The 23292-nt window shown below is 43.4% G+C and overlaps 1 long non-coding RNA gene and 1 pseudogene across 2 annotated transcripts in view; one reads left to right on the top strand and one right to left on the bottom strand.

The window, feature by feature from the left end:
* The window catches only part of LOC136647856 (uncharacterized), a 221715-nt gene that overhangs the window by 51040 nt on the left and 147383 nt on the right, over positions 1-23292 (bottom strand). Inside the window, exon 4 of one of the 2 annotated variants that reach the window (XR_010794305.1) lies at positions 21674-22940. The exons of the other annotated variant lie outside the window; for it this stretch is intronic. This is a non-coding gene — a long non-coding RNA (uncharacterized lncRNA). Of the gene's footprint in view, positions 1-21673; positions 22941-23292 lie in introns of those variants that run through there. 2 annotated transcript variants of the gene reach the window in all.
* On the top strand, positions 12524-12644 carry LOC136650757 (5S ribosomal RNA; annotated as a pseudogene).

Here is a 23292-nt window from a genome sequence, read left to right as displayed (position 1 = left end):
ATGCTGAAAATTGAGCCATATATTTCTCCTTGCACAAAAAGACTTGTAGGAGATTTATTATTACCACCTCGATACAATTCATGTTTTGCAGAAATGTCATTGTAACAGGGTTGCAGGTTCCTGTTGAGCTTAAAATACTCTGATCACTTTTTCTTCTTCTTCTTCTTGGCTGACTATCTAGTTTAGCTCAGTTTTGATGCTAGGGAATGGATAATTCTAAGTTTGGATACACTTAAAATAGCCAAGGGTGAGAGATGGCTCTTGTTTTTCCTATGCCTGTCTGACAACAGTTGCTAGCACTTGGAGCACTTGTGAATGAGGTGTTTTCTGGGTATTCTCAAACTGTAAGGAATCCTTGTCCAGCCCTTGTACAGCCATTAACCTTCACAAACACACACACAAAAACTACTCTCACCTGTTCTGACATTTTGTTAAGCTTCATGCAAAGGTTTTTACAAGTTATTCATTTCCCACGTGCTACATGGTTTATCTGCTTGGGATTGAATTGTCCTTCAGCTTCACAAGTCTTGTAGCCTATTGGCGCCATACACTGCTGGAATGAGCATTCTGGTGGTGTATTGTGCTTCCAGGCTGTCACAAAAAGTGACACACCAAGGCATGTGAGCTGGCCACTGCCACAAGCGGTGAGCAGCCAGTTCCTCACACCAGTGGATTCTGGATGCCTGCTAATCATGGTAAGTACACATAGGGCAATGGTTTTTATTTGTTTGTATGTTTAAAAGATTTTTACCCCACCTTTCCTTTGCCAGAGCAGTTGCCCAAGGCAGCTTCCAATTCCAAATAAAATATACAATATAAAAACAATAAATAAAATTACAAAACAATAAAAATAAAACCATTTGGAGGCGGGCGTACTATTTACAACCAAGTTGCTGCTAAAGAGGCATAAGAGGCAGACAACTCATAGCCAGAACACCAGATGGAACCAAAATGTTTTGAGCCTTCACTGAAACGCCATGAGGGAGGGAGTATATGTTAATTCCCCCAGTAGGGAGTTCCATAATTGTGGTGCCACTACTGAAAAGGCTCACCCCATACCACCATCCCCCCTAACTTGGGAGAAAGGCAGTACTTGCAGGAAAGCCCCCTCAGATGACATAAGAGGGCAGGCTGGAATACATAGGAGAAGACTGTGAGCTGTGGCTCCTTGGGGAACCATGGAAACCAGCCAGGGAAGCTGCAGAATACTCAAGAAAAACCCACTGCCCTATACAATGTATAGGATTGTAGCACTAATGGGGAACCACAGCCAATGGCCCAGTAGGTTAGGGAGCTGCCAGTCAAAAAAGGGGGTGGCATAGGGGATGTCCCACTGACATGGAGGTGGGAGGGAAGTGAAGGTGGGAGGTACAGAGTAGGCCAGGGGTTCTCAAACTCTCTGGGAGAGTTTGAGAGCCACTTAGTCTTTGCCGGGGAGGGAGGGAGGCAGCAGGGGCAGGGGGAAGGCAGCAACACGACCCCCAAGATTGCGCCGCTCAGGGGGGCTGCAGGGAGTGGGATGTACTCACCAGTCCCTGCAGCAGCCTTCCCGCATTGCGGGGAGCCCTTTAACAGAGCTGTCAGAGACTTACCCCAGGCTGACAGAGACTTACCCCAGGGCAAAGGAAAAAATGTTCCCTTACCCCAAGGATTCTTCCAGAGGCTGAAACTCCCCCATGCGATACAGCAGGCAACATGTTGGCACTGCTGCATTGCTGGGCAAGAAGTTCATTAGGATTGGACTGATTATGTACATGGTGTTTCACTATTAGGTAGCTTTCTGGTTAATAGCCCAGAATGGTTGACTGAAAGGAGAGCACAAATGTTTAGGAGATCGGTCCGAACGTGTGTTTGAATGAGATACCCATCACAGCTAGGGAAGGTGATGCCTCTCCAGCTGAGGGGAAGGGCAGATGTGAGTAGAGCAACAGAAGTGAATAGTCTTCGAGAAAATGAGATACGGAGAAAGTTATGAGATGGCTGAAGGAATCTTGGAGTGTAGGGCCTGTCTAGACCAGTTTGACTGATACACTCAACTTGACCTGCCCACTATATGATTGGAGGCATGGACACCAGTATCCTACTCCCCCTCTAGTGCCCAAATTGCATAACTGCATGAATACTAATTCAATCAAATATTTACACAAATGGGAATGCTGCTTCAGGAAAGGGAGCAAGACGATTCAACGCCCATCCCAAATTGTGTGCTAAGCAGGCACAGTTGGACATTTTTTCCAAAGTGGTATTTTTTGGACAATACTGAGATGAGATAAAAATGTCCTCAAGTGCTATTAGCAGGGTGGGAACTTTGCTTTTGGGGCAAATAGCAGTGTATGGAGGGAAGGCTGCAGCACAAGGGGAAAGGGTTAAATATCTTCTCCCACATTTGTTCATGGAAGTGTTTCTGATTCCCATATAGCAATGCTTCTCAAACTGGTGAGTCCCAACTCACCAGTTCATGTAAATGTTCCCCCATCCCTTTAAGGGGTGGGGGAAGGGGAGAGGCAGGGAAGTGATCCCCAGGATCACGTCTCTAAGGGGGACGAGGGGGGTGTTTTCCACTTAATTTATGTAGGTAGGGCTGCAGCAGGCGGCAGGAAGTGCGGGGAGCCCTGCGCAGCCCTCCACAGTGCTTCCTGAGCCTTGGAATTGTCAGTAAAAGTGGGTGCAAAGCACTTCTATTTTGCTGGAGGTGTTTTGTGCCTGCTTTTACTGATGATTCCAAGCCTCGGGGAGTGCTGCAGAGGGGTGCACAGGGCTCCCCACAACTCCTGCAGCCTGCTGCAGCCCTACCTACATAAAGTAAGTGGAAAGCACACACCCCCCCCCCCCCGCCGCCCTCCCTTAGCAACACGATCCTGGGGATTGTGTCGCTACCCTAGCCCCTCCTCCACAAAGACTTACTGGGGTAGTAAAGCTCCCTCAAAGTCTGAGAAATACTGCCATATAGAAAGGTTTGGATGTCATCAATAGACAATGATATTGCTAAAGAACAGTGGTTCCCAAACTTTTTAGCACCAGGACCCAGTTTTTAAAATGACACTCTTTTGGGACCCACCTAGATTTACCAGACTTTTAGAAAGGAGATCTAGAAAGAAATTATTTATTTATAAGTAAAAATAACCAGAAAAAGACCCTCAAACTTTACCTCTCTATATTTACACATGCCAGCAAACTATAGGAGCTCAACCCCTAGAAGGGCAGTTAGCAACTATCTTGCAAACTGCAGGAGCAGAGCTCTTTCCAGGTTAATTAGCAGCTACAGTATCTGATTTTTCAATACCCTCAGGGTTTGAAGCAGTTAGTTATCTAACCTATTCATCACCCTTTGGTGACCCACCAAAAATCAGGTCACACCCCACCAGTGAACCACTGCTTTAGAATCCTAGTTTGCTCTACTACTATTTCTGGACGGTATCTAACAATATCATTGTCTGAAACATTCTTAATTATTGATTGCATCATTCAGCTGAGGAGGATGTCTCCAGACTCCTTTACAAGCATTTGTGGAAAGACATGAATTACATTCTGGGGATTCAGTAACACATTAGATTTAGGTTTTCATGTTAATACCAAAGGCATTCAGAAAAAATATATATATTCCCCCTAGTAATTAATAATTGAGATATTTCTTCATCATATCCTGTAATTACATTTTTAGCTTATTATCCACTTTACAATAACAACATTTCCATTCTCACGTTTTACAAGAAAAATAATCCCAACTTTTACACTTACCTAAAAGTTAACAAAGTTATGATTATCATAGAATTATGTACTATGAGCCTGCTAGATAGCATTTCAGTTAAAAGCATGGCACACAGCACCTGAATGGTTAACCTCATATATTCCTAGAAGCAAATACTGCTTTTCTCATTTTTATTTCCAGTCCATCATCAATAATATAATTTTTCTTTGTTTACATATTCCTTACAAGTCACACGGTTTGCTTTCTTTCCCCTTTGTCTCTCTCCCTCCTGCTTTCTCCACCTCATTCTTTCTGAAGAAAAACAATTCTGATATCTTTTATGACTGAGAACTATTAGGACAAAAACCTAACAGTGATATTAAATATGGAAAAGTTGTTAAAAATGTGCTAACACAGTGAAATCCCAAAAACTAAGGTGTGTGAGATGCATATAAAATTACTTTACACATGTCCTTCAAAAAAGTTTAATACATAGTCAGGTCACATTATTGCACATCAAATTCTCGGGGCCTCAAGCTGCCAGTAGCAATTATCTGTAAAAGAACATGTTTTCCCTAGTGACTAGCTATCGGGGATTTTTGAGTATACCTAAGCATAGCCTTGAGCAAAACTCCTACGGGGAATACAGTATTTGGAATACAGTATTTCATTTGGATGAACTATCAAGGTTCCAGTGCAATATGTCTAGATATGTTTGTACTTCTGTTTCAGCATATTGATGTGTTTATCTGTTGACTTTAATTACATGATATAACTGTATATAAATGTAAATAGTTCTGAATGTCTACCAAACTTTTGCAAAGAGGTTGAAAAATACAATTTTCTGATTTTCAGATTATTTCCCTGCAATAATGTGTATCCTAAACTTGCGGTGTCATTTTACTAAATTGCAGTGGCTCAAGTTTGAGTTGTGACAGCAACAGGATCTGTTCTGTGGTAACAGTAAGAGTTCCCAAACATTTGACTTGGGGACACAAAACCATGGCTGTGTTGTGTACTGTGGGCAGCTGAAACACACAGTTAATTCACCTCTGCTCAGAAATCACTTCTTATCACTGTATGATATATTGTCCCCAATGCCCATACTCAACAGTCTGGTACCTCATTGACAAGGACTCCACCATTAATATATCATCCATCACTTGGAAATCAAAATTCTGTATTACCCAGAGTTGCCAAAATCCTCCGGCTGTAAGCATCACTCATTGTAAAACCCTTGTTAATAACACCATGGATCAGAGAATATTTCAACACCGAGTGGATTTGAATGTGATGATGATGTGGGTTGGGGAAACATAACACTTCCCATTGGGGAAGTGAGAATACAATTATAACTTATGTGGCATTGTACATTGCGGCTGTAGAGTTGATTTGATTAGCAAGAAATGTCAAACTTCTACTTCCAACATTTGCAAGGGCAAGATCCAGTTTGTATTTGGAATCTATAGTGCACTTTCCAGTAGTTTAAAAAAAAAATCTCAATTTTAAATTGCAAGTTCCTTACATGTACATATTTATAGTTATGACACTTTTAATAATTTGTTTTATTAGACATAGGAAAAGTTTTCTTGGCTGGATTCAGAAGTTACTCCTTCTGTTCTCTTCCTGCAAGGAATAGTGACAAGAACTGTGGAAATGCAAATTTCCCATGGATTGCTAAACTAGTTACATTTTCCTGACAGCAATCAAAAGATTTTGTTCACCTTTAAGTATGGAACCATTATGTTCTAGCTGGCAGACATTTCCCATTGAGAATTTGTATTTTCCTATCCACATGTCTGGTTTCAAACTGAACCCATGTGTGTCAAAGGCACTTAGAGCCATTGTTTAGAACTGAAAGCCCTGATTGATTCATTCAGGTTTATACACCATTGATGTGGCATACAAAGATTCCTGTGGCATACACGGATACGTGAAGGAGGTAAGACCACCTTTGCTCTTTCTACTGGGTTTTCTGAAAGGAAAAATCCTTAGATGGAACCAAACACGTGATCGATCACTGGGTCCCTGAACTCTCTAAGGCCCAATCCTATCCAACTTTCCAGGGCCGATGCAGCTGTGCCAATGGGGCATGCACAGCATCCTGTGGTGGGGTAGCAGTCATGGTGGGGCAAGAGCCATGAGGCCTCCTCAAGGCAAGAGAACATTTGTTCTCTTACCTCCAAGCTGTACTACAGCTGCTCTGATGCTGGAAAGTTGGATAGGACTGGGCCCTTAATGCCTTGTTCTCATGGTGTGTTTCACAAAGAGGCACTCAAGTTGTCATATGTCCTCTGATGAGCAATCATGGAAAGATGTCCTGCCTGCTGGCAGCCATGTCAGATCATGGAATGATGTCTGGTCATTTAATCATGAGAAGAGCCTGCTCTAACTGACTTATCAGTGTTTCCTTAACCTTGTGATTCAGTTCCAGTTCAGTCACTAACCTTAAAAAAAAGTGGCTTGCTAACTGGTTCAGATCCTTGGAAACAGTGGAGATACATTTCATGCTGAATAATATCTAGCTCTTTTGCTTGCAGTGTAACTCAGTAAAATGAATACAATAATTATTTTTCAGCCTTAACTTAAATTGGGACTGGGAAGGGGGCAGAATCCGTGGCATTGGCATGTACTGTATCCAAACTCCCAGGCCTAATCTGTCTGCATGGATCAATGGGGACTTGTGCCAGTGATATAGCTAGCCCAGGTGTGAGTTGACCCACTGAAGTTCCTGGGGCAAGGGATCATATGTTCCCTTACCCCAAGGAGACCTCCAGGAGTCAAAAGTCCCTTGTGGGATACAGAGGAAGCCGTACTGGAACCAGTGCATCGCCATGTGGGGATTTAGATAGGAGTGGGCTGTGTGTAAATGAAAGACTCTGCTTAACTAACATTGGCCCAAATCCTAACCAACTTTCCAGCTCTGGCATAGCTGTGCCAGTGGGGCATATGCTGTATCCTGCAGTTGGGTGACAGTCCAAGAGGCCTTATCAAGGTGAGGGAATGTTTGTTCCCTTACCTCAGAGCTGCATTGTCCTTACCTTGGTGCTGGAAAGTTGGTTTGGGTTGTGCTCATAGCCTTTTGAGTTGTGATACAGTAAGACAACATTGCTGAACTCTCCTTCAATATCTCTAATGGTAGCAACCAAGAAATTATACGGGGTCAGTTACATTCGCATTAATACATTCTGGCTCTGTTTAAAAGATGAGGGACTTTTATATTGCTACGCGTATTTTTTACGCCTGCAAAAGATAACAGTGCGCTACAACTTTGACAAATGCAGTCTTTTGTAGGTCTCAGAAGTTCTGGTAAAAACAACTCCTGTGAAGCAGCTTTAGAGTGACCATGAATTAAAACAAAAGGTGAAAGAGGCAGCAATGCTCTCAATACCATCCCGAATGCGTTTTCTGCCCTCCTTCCTGGATTTCTGCAAATAGATGCCATTTATCTGATTGGATTTCTGTCTCATCTTTCTACATATTACAGCTAATTAGTACCCCCCCGTTGAGAAACAGTCCACTGATAGAAAAAGCAGTTAGATAAGATCTACATTAACAAATGTAGTTCATTTAATATCATTTGTGGTGCTGCATTATTAATAATACATAATTACCCTGGGCAGGCTAGAAGGGAGCGAAGAAAACTATTCTTTAATTTCTTGGCCTTTGCAAAAGGAGCGGTGTATTTGACAGAATAAAAGAGTACCGCACTACAGGTAGCCATCCATCAAAAAGTGTGGTGTGTCAAACTATTTTATTAACCTCCTTACGTTGAGGGAAAACTTGTATTTCTCAAAAGTTTTCTTTTCCTTTCGCACCCACCACATCTCCTCTGGAATATGCCATCTTCTGGTGTGGCATACAGTGTAATGGTTTGCAGGTCTGAGCCATCCATCCAGAAGTCTCTGGCTCAAACATGGCCTCTACTGTGAACTCACTAGTCTGCCTTACAGCCCAATGCTATGCTGCTCCACTGGGCAGAGGAACAGTGGTGCCAAAATGGCCGCCGCTGTATTGAATGCAGCCACAGGAGACTCCATGGGGGAAGTAAGTATTTGTTCCCTCACCTCAGGTAATGGCGCTATGGCCCCAATGGATCTCCTTAGAGCTGTGCCTGCTATTGAGTGGGCACAGAACCAAGGAAGGTTGTGTAGGGCTTCCCAGCCAGGGATGAAACATAAAATTTGGAAGCAGAGTCTGCTGCCATCTCTGTCCCCCTCCTGGGATTGATCCTCCCATCCCTCGGCCCAGTTCCACCCCCTCCCCACCTCCCTCCATCCTGAAAAACTGTTGCAGTACGCAGCCAACACCGCAGCTCCAGAGACCCAAGGTCAGGCATGTACTCCCGGGAAATAACGAGGCACAGACACGGTAGTGCTCCACCACCAGATGTCCTTTACTTGCAGTATGTGCAATATTTACAGTTCAAAGGCAGCTTTAGCAAGCAAACAGCACAGATAGCTCTCTTTCTCGACACTCCGATCACGATCCTCACTGACACTTCCCGCAGACACTCCACACATCATCTCCCACAAACAGCTTGCACTGGCTGCAGTATATACTGGCACTGGCCAATCAGAGGCAAGCTATAGTCAGGTGATCCTATGACTCACCATCTGGTGACACATCGGGTGACCAGGTATTGCATCAGCCACTCCCATGATGCTACACTGTATGCAGGCCAACACATCATGGCCTTGCTCTATCCAGCCTGTAAATTCTCTACAGGCCTGGGGTATATAGCATAACAAAAACCTAGCCACTGACCGCCAGCAATACTTACCCCTGGCCGCTCCAGTACTGGGTGCTGCCTCAGCACCAGCGGTACATGCATACTGCCAGCAGGAAAATGCTTTATGGTGCTATCATTACACCCAGCACCCAGCGGTATGAGTGTACCGCCAGTGCTAGGTACCAAAGGATTGGGCCTTAGGCAATTCAGCCTCAGCACCCCATCTGCAATATGGGGATAAGAGTACTATCAGACAGAGCTGCTATACAAATGGTTGGCAACCTTCAGTCTCGAAAGACTATGGTATAAGCCTACAGCACCCAGTATTTCCAGGCAGTCTCCCATCCAAGTACTAGCCAGGCCTGACCCTGCTTAGCTTCCGAGATCAGACAAGATTGGGGCATGTGCAGGGTAACAGTTGCAGGGTAACAGAGCTGCTCTAAGGATCACATCAAAATAATTCACATGAAGCATTCTGAACACTTGAAAGTACTGTAAGTACTAAGTGTTTATAATGGATTGGGAAGCGGCTGCTCTTGGCTGCTTGATCCACCCAGTGAATAGCAAAACCACTCACGCTTTGCTTTGTATTCTATAATGGACACACATTTCTCGGTGGAGACTGAAAATCATTCAGAAAATTATACTAACAATGCAAGAGGATGCATATTTATTTGGAAATAAGTCCCACTGTGTTTAATGGTACTTCTGGCCAGGAAAGTGTGCATAAAGTTGCAGCCTAAGTGGCCCCAAGTTAGACATCACAAAGAAGAGCTGGCGCAGCACTGTGTCAACATTTCAGGAAGTCCTAGGCTTGAATTTCACCTCTGCCATGAACTCCCTAAGTGGAACCAGCAGGTAAGCCAGTCCCTTTCAGTCTCAGTTCCCCGTCTGCCTTGCAGGAATAACAGACTCATCTTGCAAGATTGTTATCAGGTTTACAAGAAAAATGTAAATGACCTGCTTTAAATACTCACAACACCTGTACACACGCAAAGGAAGGATTAGAGAAGAATTGATAAAAGACTAGCAAAGTAAGTTATCATGAATGCTTGCTGTAAGCAGCACATCCAGACTTTGCCATTTGGAGCCACCAAGACAAGGAAGGCACCAGGACCACAGCCTGTGAAGGCATCACTACTTACCCCATGTGCTGGGCAAAAATCCTCCCAAGAAAGGAGGGGTGATCAGGAGCTAAAGTCTTGGCAAGGAACCTCTGCCTCTCACAGGGTAGCTTCCCTATTGTTAAAGCACCAGAGACAACTGATATGGGGCGGGGCCTAGAGCACACAAGATAGCAGCCAGGAGAGATTTAAGGGCGGTCTGTATCTGTAGTGAGTGGGAGGAGGGTGGTGGGCTTTGCAGAAGTCTTCAGAGAATGACAGAGGCCCTGGGAAACCCAGAGGAGAAGAGGGAGAAGCAGGTGCAAGTATACCCTCTTGCTATGCCTGACTGAGACAAAAAGGGGACAGTGGTCCAGGCCAAACATGCCGCTATTCTGTTGGAAATTACTTCTGTGGTTTTTCCCGTCTATACCTGCACCTTCCCAACTCCTGGACTGTCTGATTATTCAGGAAGGAGGCTGTGCCACAAGATGGCTACTGAGCAGTGTACAACTTTACTATATAGAACAATCTAGAAAGGTAACAAACTCAACCCAATTCTATGTACTGTATATCTACTCAGAAGTAAGACCTGTTATCATCAATGGGGCTTACTCCCAGGAAAGTGTGGATAAGATTTTAGCCTGTGTCATTTGTGGACAAAGGTGGAGCAGCAACTTAAAAGTTAATGTTTCCTATTACAGTGACACAGTTCAGATCAGTGGTTCTCAAACCTTTTGCTTTTTAGAGCAATTTGGTTCTCTAAAAATTGCTTTTTAGAATGACAATCTGTCAGTACCCACCGGATGTGATGTCACAGCCAGAAGTGACATCATCAAGCAGGGAAATTTTTGACAATCCTAGGCTGCAATCCTACCCACACTTACCCAGGAGTAAGTCCCATATACTATCATTGTTAAAAGAATATACATAGTATCTTGTTCAAAGTACAGATCTTTCCCCAAATATAGTCACATGCCATGCACAATCCTATGCACACTTACCCAAGAGTAAGGTCAATTGACTATCATTGTTAAAAACAGACACATAGTAGCCTATTAAACATACAGATCTGTAACATTTCCCCAAATGCAATTTCATTCCATGGTAGTATCAAGTCTAACATATTGAAAATAAAATATTGAAATGAATGGGGACCCACCTGAAATTGGCTCGTGACCTACCTGGTGGGTCCTGACCCACAATTTGAGAAACACTGATCTAGATCATGTCATACCCCTCTAGCTAGAAGAAAGGAGCATCTCTGAAATGGGAAGCCTTCTCAGTGCACACAGCAAAGTCAGCAAGGCTAGAGACACTAATGGGTGAAACTCTGAGATGGAGACAAAGAGGCAACAGGATGGAAGAAATGAAGCAAGGTATTCAAAAAAATTGTTTCCCACATAATGTGAAGGACAAACTGTATTTGTGATAAAAAGCAAATGGACACTTTAAAAAGAATTGAGAGGATTACTGCACAATGAACACACAGGCAAAGAAACAAAAATCTGATGAGAACTAAAACACGAAGATTCTGAACAAGGATAATAGCTTTGGGTTCAAAAGAAAGAGGTGAACTATTCTTTAAGAGCTGGTGAGATAGTCATTCTACATGCACTGAATACATTAGCCTGGTGGAAAATGTATGAGCGGAACGCCAATATATGAGCGAAACGCCAAGCTCAATTAGAAAGTTCAGCAAAATATGATCCACGGAAGATGAGGTGCTGTATGAATTGCTCCTTGCAGCACTCTGTTAACTACTGCCAGGGCCCAAGTCAATGGGGTTGCACTGATGTAGCTCCAAAGATTTGGCCTTAAAGTTGTTAAATATTATAGGTCACTTTGAAAGGCCACTGCTCCACTAACAGAGTATTTTTAGAAAGATTGCTGGTTAAAAAAGGGGGGGATGACATAATCCCCAGGGCTGCAACTAAGGCAGGTCAAGGAGCAGATTGGGAAGCGGGGCAGAAATGGAGCCAAGGCTGCTGACGATCTTTTGGAGTTCGGCAAGTGGAGGATTGCTACTCTGGGTGTAAAGAAATTATTATTAGTCTGCCAGCACAAGTCACAAGGTCACCTGCAGCTGTTTTCATCATTTCTATTACAAGATACAAACCTGGTAGGGCACAAAAGTCTCTCTCTCCCCCTCCCTCCCTCCCAGGAAAATTACATTGTGCACACTGCAGATAAAATAAATACCAATGAAATGGCTCTCCAATTTTACATAAGAAAATATATATAGCAGAAAATAAGAAAAAAATACATACGTAAATACAAAAATACATTTTTCTTTACATAAGACAAAAATACAGCAGGAAGAGAAGGGGAGTAACTATGATGCCAACCCATAGCTCAATGGTAGTGCACCAGCTTTGTGTGCAAAAGGAGGGCTCAAGTTCCAATTCCTAACATCTCAGAGAGAAAAAATTCTTGGTTGAAACTCTGAAGAACTGCTGCCAGACAATGTTGACAATACAAAGCTAGATGGACCAGTGGACTGGCTCAGTAAAAGGCAACTTTGTTTTAACTGGCAACTTTAATCATCTTTGGATGATACTAAATAAAGTGAAGTGTTTCCCCTTAGATATACTACACAAGTATTTTCTTGGGCAAATTCGGAAGTTATAATTGCAGCTGAAACAGATGATACAACTGAGAACCCAAATTTGGATCCTGTCCAAATTTCCAGCATCAAAGCAGCTACAGTGCAGCTCAACATAAGGGAACAAATACTCCCTTACCTTGAGAAGCCCTCCATGAATGTCCCCCTACCACAAGATGCAGCGCACGCCCCATTGGCATGGCTGCATCAGTGCTGGAAAGCTGGATAGGATTGGGCTCTCCTGCCTTACAGTACTTTTAATTTTAGAAATGTCACACTACAATCCTGAAAATAGTTCTTTAACAGGAAGCTAGATCTAGGCTGATTTTCCCATGTATCTCTGAAGTTCTAGCCCACACACCAATGATTTTCCATTTGTGGAAGGCTTGCTTCATGCTTAGCAGCAACTGTTACCTTGCACATACCTGATCTCATCTGATCTTGGAAGTTAAGCAGGGCCAGGCCTGGTTAGTACTTGGATGGGAGACCGCCTGGGAATACTAGGTGCTGTAGGCTTATACCATAGTCTTTCAAGACTGAAGGTTGCCAACCATTGCTTCATGCTTACAAATCTGTTTCTGCCCATGGAGAACGTTCTCTGGACCGCAATATATGTCAGTGAAATAAATCCGTCTGCGATATTTCCTATTCAAACATCCGTTGGAAATTTGAGCAAAGACCATTGAGGGACTCTAAATTTCCATTGGATGGCTGAATAGGAAAACACATAAACCGATTTGTTTATCCATGTATACATCTCACCATTCCTTTAAGAAAGCTCAGAGTGACTCACATAGGTGTTTCCAATGTTCTCCCATCTAGGACCATGTTTTTCCCACACAAAAAACTAACAGCATTGTGAAAATGTGCATATGTTTCAGAAAGGAAGTTTGTTTAAGAAGTTACAATATCAAACTCTCAGAATAAAGTTATTCTTTTGAGCATTTTCCGATCAGGCTCATAATTGCCATGCCAACCCAAATCAAGACAGGGGAGACTTGCCCATCCTTCCTACAGGTTTTAACAGAACCTCCTGTCTTCAGGACTGTTTGCTTGAAAATAATTCCAGAATTCAATCTCTTTTTTTCTCTTTATACATCTTGCTAGCTGGAAATGACAATTGTTCTGATCTACAAAAATGTATTATGGTTGAGTAACCCTTATCTAAAATTCTAACATCTGAAATGCTCCAAAATTTGAAACTTTTTGAGCACTGTCATGACACAACAAGTGGAAAGTTGCATGGTTTTTCATGTTGTCTGTGAGAAGAGATTTAAAGGACAAGACACCTCATTATTTACATCAGCATGTAGTCTTAGGTGATCCCTCTCAGCCATCTGAGGGCTCCCGAGGACAGATTCTCTAAGATTGAAGAGTTTCATCTCAACCATCCAAGGACAGAGGAAATGACTTTTCCCTCTTATTGGTGTTATAAGTCATTCCCTCTCTCCTTGTGTTATAGGAGTTTCCCTCTTACTTATAATATTGTCACACAGCTCATTGATTGGTGGTAAAGGTTGCACTATCCCTCTTGTTCTTCCTCCTTCTCCCTGCCCAAATTTTGTCCATAGAAATAGGTTGCCCCCTAAGTTCTTTATCCCCTCCAGCTGTTCTGTGGATCCACCAGAGCGGTGGGATCTTGATTGGCCAACCACGCTCCCTATGGTGCTCTTGTTGCCTGAGTCTATCCTGAAAGTTCGTGCATCCCTGGGCTACAGGGATACTGTACTTGTAGGATTTGTAGGACTCAGCCCAAGAAAGTTTTTCTCACCTGCCCACCATCTTATCTGATCTGGGCCTAAATTTGGCTCCAGCTTAGTGACCAAAAACTTTGCATGCAGAAGCTTCCAGCTTCAATCTCTGACAAATCTAGGCAGGGCTGGAAACCCTAGAGAGCTGTTACCAGTTATGTAGGCAACACGGATCCATGTGGACCAGTATCCTGAATCAAGATAAAGCATCTTCATATATTCCAAAACTAGCTCTAGGAACCCAGTATTTGTTACTCCATCTAGAAAGTTCACCACAGCAGCATAGGCCTAAGACAAGCTCCAGAAAGCAATTCTCCCAGTTAATAGCAGGAGTAATGTAACAAAACAAGTAATGTAACAAAACAAAACAAAACAAGTCGCCTTTGCATTCTCAGCTGCATATGGGGGGGAGGGAGAGGGAGGAGGAGGGAATAAAGCGTGCATCTGGTTGAATGTTTTAATAACTGACTTTTCACTTCACCTTTTCATTTCATTGTAAACTTACTTTGTTCTTCCCTCATAATAACGGATGGTTTAAAACAAATACACAATACCCTGATCTTTCAGAATCTAGATGCCTTTGAGAACTATTGTGTCTTATGTAACTGCGTGTCTACTATAATATTTTTTTAAAATGTGATCTCTTTGCAACATAAAAGAAATTACAAAGTAAAAAAAGTCTTCATCTAATAAAAATATTTCATCAAGCAAAGCATAACATGTAGTATTAAAACTAATATTAGTGACATTTCATATATCTTGGCAGAATCTAGGGAACAGGCTTTGTTTGAACCTCACTGCCCTTTTATTAGATTTTTTTACCAGAATTAATTTATTTCCTTGTACTTCTCATTATGTTTTTATTGCATCTGATGAACAATAGTGGAGCCTAATTTAACACCTGTAAATTCCCAAGGACACTAATGAAAGATTGCATACGCTATTGGGTAAGTGTCTAATTCACATCTGAGAGGTTGTGAGTTCAAATCCTATTAGACTTGTCTGTATTAACGTTTCTATTAACTTCTTTCCCCCATCAGTATGATTTTAGATTTAATCAATTCTTTTCAAATATTTCTAAAATTAAAAGATGCATCCACTGGAGGAATAACTGCAACCATAACAGGTGTCTTGAAAAATCCACAGATTGACTGGGTAAACGGCGCCACCTTAGCACATGGTGCCAAGGTGAAACCTCTAGATCAGGGGTGCTCAATAGGTGGATCTACCGGTAGATCACGAGGCAAAATGAGTAGATCACAGAGTGCCGACCCCCCCCTTCAGGTGCCTCTGGGAGGAAACGCCGGGAGTAAGGCCCATTGTACTCAATGGGGCTTACTCCCAGGTAAGTGTGGCTAGGATTGCAGCCTCACAGCCTAATCCTAGGCATGTCTACTCAGGAGTAAGTCCTGTTATACTCAGTGGGGCTCAAGGTACACCAACATACATTGTACACATAAATGTTATATGTTATGATGGCGCGAACATTGTAAAAAAAAAACTCTGGTAAATCTCCGGGCCTTGCTGGGTTTCAAAGTAGCTCTCGAGCCGAAAAAGTGTGAGCACCCCTACTCTAGATGGAATTTTAAAATTTTGCTTTCCTGGAGCCAGTTTCAGGCCCCATTTAAATGTTAAGTTGGGCGCTTGCAAACAAAAAAACAAAAAAAAAACCCTCTTGTGCTATGTTCCAGTGGTCTGGATTTATGTGATTTTAGTCAGAATAGGGTAGCCAACACAGAGCCCAATCCTATGCATGCCTACTCAGAAGTAAGTCCCACCACAGTCAATGGGGCTTACTCCCAGGAAAGTGTGGATAGGATTGGGCTGTCAGAAGTTTATTTTATTTATTTAAGAAATTTATATCCTACCTTTCCCATGCCAAAGCAAATGCCCAAGACAGCTACCACAGCTTATGAACAAGTACAAAGTTTAGTAGCAGGTTAAAACATCAAATAAGGCATGAAAAACATTAACTTCCACATTCCACATTATATAGTGGAATGTAGCAAAAACAGTTTTTTTTAAAAAAACACCTCACAAAGTCCAGGGAGGCAGTCAATTTACAGTAGTACTATTGGACTGCAATCCTAAACACCCTTTCCTGAAACTAAGCCCCAATGAACAAAATAGGACTTTCTTCTGAGTAGACCTGGTTAGGATTGTGCCCTTAGAGGCATAGAGGGCAAATATCCATCAGCAGCCAAATGCCATACAAAACAGGTATGTTCTGAGCCCTCACCAAAAAGCTATGAGAGAGGGAGTAGTTCTTAATTCCCCTGGGAGGGAATTCCATACTTGTGGCGCCACTACAGAGAAGGCTTGCCCCTGATCTGCCACCTCTCTCACTTGGGACAAAGGAGGCACATGTAAAAGAGCCCCCTCAGAAGACCTAAGAGGGCAGACTGGAATGTATGGAAGGAGGGGGTTTATCAGGTAGCCTGTACCCAGATCATGGAGGGCCTTAAAAGTTAGAACTAGCACCTAGAACTGGAACCAGAAGCAAATGGGCAGCTAGTGTAGCTGTTGAAGCAGTGGTCCAGCCAAGTCATAATGTCTGGCCCTGTAACTACTCAAGCTGCCACATTCTGCACTAATCGCAGTTTCCAAATTGTTTTAGAGCAGTGGTTCTCCCACATTTAGCACCAGGACCCACTTTTTAGCATGAGAATCTGTCACAACCCACAGGAAATGATGTCATGACCAGAGGTGACATCATCAAGCAGGAAAATTTTTAACAATCCTAGGCTGCAATCCTACCCACACTTACCCAGGAGTAAGTTCCATTTACTATCATTGTTAAAAGAATATACAGAGTAGCTCATTAAAAGTACAGGTGTGTAACATTTTCCTAAATGCAGTCACATACCATGGTAGCATCAAGTCTAATATATTAAAAATAAAATATTGAAATGAATGGGGACCCACTGGAAATTGGCTTGCGACCCACCTAGTGGGTCCCGACCCACAGTTTGAGAAACACTGTTTTAGAGGGTAGCCACACATAGAGCACATTGCGTGTTGTCTTGATGTCTTGATTGTCTTGATGTTACTAAAGCATTGGTCATCATAGCCAGGTCCAAACGGCTCAGTTGGTGCAACAGCCGAAGCTGGGTGAATGCACTTATAGCGACTGCTGTCACCTGGTTCTACCTGGTTCTCCAGAGAGAGCTGAGAGTCCAGAAGAACTCCCAAGCTGTGCACCTATTCTTTTTAGGGGAGTGCAACTCCATTCGGAGAGGGCAGATGATTCAGTGCCTGCATCGAGGATTTCTTGACCAAGAGAACCTCTCTCTTTTCAAGATTTAGTTTCAGTTTATTGGCTTTCATCCAGTCCCTAGTGGCATCCAGACAGCAACCCAGGACTTCCACTGCTTCCTTGGAGCTGGATGGCAGAGAGAGATAGAGCTGGGTGTCATCTGCATATTGGTGGCACCCCACTCCAAGTTATCAATGGAGAAGGCTCTTCTGATTCCCCAAACATTTTTACACAATGCCAAACTATTAAGATATCTAAGATTGCTCCGGGACATTAATGCTAGTTCCTCGAGACATTCAAGTCAACCCTAGAGGGTTGGAAAGTATAGGACACAACTTCACAAATGTGTACTTTAAGAATATTCATGTGCTTTTATCTATTAAGAAATTATTCATATTAAACACTTCAGATGAAGCTAGATCATGTAGGTCAGTCACTTCTCACAGCTTAACCACAGGATTTTTGTGAGGATAAAAGGGGTTTGAGAGAATAACATGTCTGACACTTAGAACTCCTTAGTGGGAAGGGACTCAGATTTGAACATAATTTCTTTGTTGGGAGGGAGGGAAAATGTGAACATAAAAAGTCTACTAGGTCAGGCCTACCTTCCTACACCAACTCTATCCTTCAAACTAGGAACAAGCCCTGTTGCAACATTGTTGCAAGGGAGAAGAGAATCTTTTCTTTAGAGTTGTACCTTTTCTTTTTAATATGGCAACTGGTTCCTATGTAGTAGCGGTTTTCAAACTCTCAGGGAGAGTTTGAGCTGCTCTAAGTTCTTGTGGGGGGAGGCAGCAGGGGCGGGGGAAGGCAGCGGCACGATCCCCAGGATCATGTTGCTCAGGGGGGTTGCAGGGGCTTGGCTGTACTTACCTGAGCTTCCTGCAGCCTCCTGGGGGTGTGGGGAGCCCTGCGCGAGCTTCTGTGGGGCTCCCTGCAGCTTCAGAAGTGAAAGCGGAGCGATTGCGTTCCACTTCTGCTTGAGCGGAGGTGGGGTGCGATTGCTCCACTTTCACTTTCAAAGCTTCGGGGAGCCCCGCAGAAGGTCACACACGGCTCGCCACACCCCCAGGAGGCTACAGCAGGCTTGGGTAAGTGCAGCCAAGGCCCTGCAGCCCCCCTGAGTGGCGGGATTTGCGCCACTGTCTCTTCCCTGCCTCCTGGCTGCCCCCGCCCCTTTAGGGGAAAGAGGCCAGGGCCATTAGGGTGGGGCGTCGTGACGCCCCAGTCTGAAAAGCCCTGCAATATAGAGTCAACTGGAAGTGTTATCTTGAGTAGGTGCCAGAAGAATCTTGAGTAGGGCTTGGGGGGCATTGCTGCTATTTGCCCTGCGAGGGAAGTTATGTTGCTTGGGAGTTTAAAGAATATGAGTACAGTCCATCAGGAAGTACTGTGGCATTGTCCCCATTCAAATGAAGTGGAGCTGGACAAGAGCTTAGTTCTGATGAGATAAAATTCTCCCATCCACTTTAACAGAGCTTGTAAAAGAGATCTTTCTGGGATACTCTTCCATATCACAACTATTTGCAACCTTGTGCATCTCGATAGATCCTGGCAGTAGCGGAGACCTGAAATGTGCACAGAAAGATTGAATGACAAACAACAACACTTTATTCTCTCACCCTCTCGGGGAGGGACAACAGGGAAAATTTTCAGGGTCATGGTCTTTGCGTTTTCAAAGTGCTCTAAAAAAAACTCAGGAGACAGAAGGAGTCAGAAATGACTTCATGTTGTTGATCGCACGTTCCATGACTGAAAGGAAAAAGACTGAAACCTTGATGTTAGAATGCCAAGATTTCTACCAGAGGGTCTATTTCAGTTTTGTTTCTTTTTTTAAAACAAAGACATCCAAAAAATTAAAAGCCATATACAGAACTTTTCAGAAAAAGCACTGACGACAATTAGAATTAAAGTGGCTGTCTGTTTCTGCAAAAAAATAGTAACTTTTCTAAAAGCTACTGTAGCCCCCCCCCAAAACACACACACACACACACACACACAGAGAGAGAGAGAGAGAGAGAGAGAGAGAGAGAGAGAGAGAGAGAGAGAGAGCCTAATGATCAAGGAATGGAATATTTTTACCTATCCATATGGTAACAATATGTGCATCATTTCTACCAATACCCAGGGCAGAATAATGAGCTTGAAAGGAAATCATTTACAAATATATTTCACTGTTGTTCTTATTGGTCTCTGAGTGGCTTAGCAAAGGCTTGCCTTTATACTTGAATCCAGGATAGTGAATGGAAATTAAACTTAATGAGGGTGGGAGTGGGACAGGCAACCCAATCCCAAACTGTGCTGATGCAGAAAGGCCACATGGCCTATGCCGCATCCAATGAAGCTCAGAAGATGACTGGAAGTCTCCTTCGGGATATGTTTCCCTTACCCCATGTCAAGCCCCATGTCATGTCCCTTACCCCATGTCAAGCCCCAGTCACCCTGTGGGGCTTCTTGGATCCATGGTAGCTGTTTAACTAGTGCACATCCATGAAGTCCTGTGTAGGTCTCCACAGCTCGGGAAGGGTGTATGGATACAGTGAAGGAGGTGTCCGCCAATCCCACCTCCTCCCAATCGTCCCTCTGTTCCTTCCCCCAGAAATGCCCCCTCCCCACTTTCAAAAAGCCCTCCCATTACCTTCTCCCACCCACCATGCCATCTGGCGCAATTACCTGTGCTGGCAGTGCTGCTGGGCCAGTGCAGGCCTTTGTGCCAGCCCAGCTGGCTCACAAGTAGTTGCAAGCACATTTTACAACGCATTTGCGACACTGTGAACCTGCTTAGGGACGGCTGCAGCAGCTCAAGGAGCAGTTTAGATTGCACTCCAAATCAAAGGAGTTGACTTATATGTATTAAAAAGTCTTGGCCATTTTCTATCTCATAGTGTTTAGATCTATGCCTTTGTTCAAGGTCCTGTTTCTTCAAACAGAGACACCAAAACAAAACAAAAACAGCTCAGCAAAGGTGGGCACTCCAGGTGCAGGCATAACGTCTCTTTCCTAACTATAGGCAAGAATGCCCAAGGGGAAAATTGCACCCTCCAGACCGTTCCCACTGAAGAGAATGTATAGTCTCCATTTAGGTGCTGGCAAGAGAAGTTTTTCTAAGCCAGGAGTGTCTGCAGCCATCTCCACCACTGCATCTACCTTCCCAAAAAATGTATGTTTAAAGGGATCCTGGGAGCAGGGGAAAAGGGAGCTGGCTGAAGCAGCCCCCAGCAGGCTGGTACCAAGTATGTCTTTGCCCTTGAGTGCTCAGAGGTGTTTGCATTTGCTGGTTTAAATGGCCATGTCATTCTATAAGTACAACCAGATCCACTGTTTGTTTCCTAAAGAAACAGGATAGTTTATTAACATACTTGCTTACCTAATGCAGAGGAAGTTTCTTTAGGACAAATGCAGAGCAGGCATAAAGAGCCTCCAGCAATCTGTAATTGGAGCCTCAGGCAGTGATACTTGGGAATGCGAATAGGAGAAGTACAAGTACAGGAGAGTTTCCAACAGTGACATGCTGGGTGAGAATGCAAACATTTTCATACTGGGTAAGCAGCTAAATACAAAGTCCATACTGCTGGGGGATAGCCACGTTCCTGAAGAGTACGACCACTCATAGTGGTGTTGGGTTGAAAATACAGTTCTAGGCTCCAGATCACTTTCTGCAGAATAGAGTGTAATGTAATGTAATATATGAAGCTGTCTTGTACTGAATCAGACCCACCAGCATACCTGATGGGAGGGGCAGGGTTGCAAACATCCCCTGGGGGGGACACCTGAAGGGCGCTGCCATCCACTGCTCATCCTCACAGCCTTTTCTCCAGAGAAGTGCTGCATCTCTGCACTTCACAAGGCCTCAGAAGGCCCCAAGTAGGCCTTAGAAACAAACTTTTGGTTTTGGGGGGAGCTTCTGAGGCCCAGGGAGGTCATGCGCAGCCTCCCCAGGTCTCAGACCACCTCCTGGATGCAGATGCCAGCCCCCATGCAGGGGGGGGGCGCAGCAATTAAAGAACCTGCCCCAGGGCAGCATATGACCAGGAACATCATTGACCAGACATTGGTCCAGCTAGCTCAGTATTGTCTAGACCTACTGGCTGTGCCTATCCAAGGTTTCAGCCAAAGGCCTTCTCCATCTCACTTGAAGATGTCAGAGACTGAACCTGGAAACGTCTGCATGCAAAGCATGTTTGTTACCACTGAGCTATAGCCCCATCCCTATTGTAGTTGCATTAAAGGTCTACAAGTTGTATGTCTACAACCTGAGATAAGTCTCATGTGACCATGGTATGAAAAAGTAATTGCATAGCAAAATGATTAGATAGATGTTTGGATGCAGTCTCGTGTGGGAATGCATGTATGGCTGCAGTGCAGATAAATAAACTTATCTGATTTGCACAGGCTTTTGTGGTAAAGGAACGTGCACATTATTATTCTCATAGTAAATAAACATTTTGATGCATAATTACATTGAGCAATTTAGTAAATTTGACACTGAAATATCAAAGAGAAAGGAAGAGAATTGTTTTAATTTTATTCTGGGGGGATCAATTCTTTCAGCTTTTGTAGTTTTTTCTTCTTAACAAAATGAACTCGAATTCATCAAAATAATGTCGTGAGTTGATTTGAAAAGTATCCGGTCACATACTTAGCTGCTGTGTTTCATGTTGAATTCATTTCACTAAGAAGGAATGTTATTAGCAGAGGCACTTATGAACATAAATAGGATTGTTAGATTATACACAGATAACTTTAATGCATATGTTTAGTATAGATAAAAAGCACTGATATTTTCTAATATCGTCGTTCAAACAAGCCATCAGTGGTGTAGCTAAGGGGGGACAGGGGGTAGCATCAAGGCATCAAGCTTTAGGGGGACAACAAGCTGAACTTGACACTAGTGACTAAAATTGTGAAAATCTTGATATGAATGAATAATACCATCATGTTATATATCATTGGAAAGGTAATTTAATGCAAAGTGCAATGAAAAAATGGCACTGGAATATCTGTTTTCTATCAAAAGTTATGACCAATTAACCAGAAAATGAAAACACAACTGACTTCTGGAACAAAAAGTGGATTTGCTTAACTCCAAACTGACCTATGAGACTGTTTGTTCTGAGTGCCAATGAGATTTTATTATGATTCAGCATGGCACCAATAACTTTTTATTTATTTACTTAACTAAATTTGATTTTGTCAAGCGGGGGGGCTATAAAAACTTCTTGGTTGCAGATAGATGCCTTAGCTATGCCACTAACTGGGGGGAGGCAGCAGAGCAGGTAGGTGGCGAGTTGCTGGGGGGAGGAGGTGGTTTCCTCCCAATTTTCACTTTTTAAAAAGCCTGGGTGTGATGTCACTTCCGGTTGTGACATCACTTCCAGGGCAACATTTTGAGCTTGGCACCAGGCTACATGATCATTAGCTATGCCACTGCAAGCCGTAACATGCTGTTTAACTTTTTAGCAAAAGAAGCAAAGCTCTCTGTTAAATGTTACATAGACGGGGTTGCCCCATCCTCACCAGCACTGGTGCTGTGGGACCGTGGAGTCCATGCTGTTTCAAGACCTGGCAAGCAACAGGCTGGTGGTCTCCGCAAGGTGAAGGAACATATTTTTATTTTCCCTTTTAATAAATCTGATTAATTTTGTTCTTTTTCCTTTTCCCAATTTTACTTTAATTGCTTTTCCTTTTCCGCCAAGAAGCAGTTTTTCCATCAGTTTTGAAGAACCCAGTTTTTAATTGGGGTCTGTATTTGTGGATTAATTATCTGTCTTCAGGAGGATTTTTCTTCATCTTCATCAATCAGCCCTGAAAGATTCAAACAAGCCTGAATGAACTCGGTTATTTTCCTTTCACTTCAGTGGGGGTGGCTTATTGGGCTAAATTAAGGGACTTCTAGTACAGTCATGTGCAGGATTGATGTGGGCCAAGCCTCACTGTATTCAGTGGGGTTTGTGTTCTGAGAAAGATGTTTGGGATTCCAGCAGAAACTAATCTAGCAGGCTGATGGCTTCAAGTAAATGAAAAATTTTAGCAGGGTTTGTGACACAGGATTATTTACAGCCCAATCCTATCCCCCCCCCACTAGTGCAGCTGTGCCAAGAAGGTGTGCACTGTGTCCAGCAGGGTGGTGGTGGTGAACAGCAGGTTTTGGAGGTGA

This window comes from Tiliqua scincoides, chromosome 4 (assembly GCF_035046505.1).
Source record: "Tiliqua scincoides isolate rTilSci1 chromosome 4, rTilSci1.hap2, whole genome shotgun sequence".
NCBI classification, from domain to species: Eukaryota; Metazoa; Chordata; class Lepidosauria; order Squamata; family Scincidae; genus Tiliqua; species Tiliqua scincoides.
Note: the sequence above shows the minus strand (reverse complement) of the source record. Positions and strands in the feature narration are given on the sequence as shown.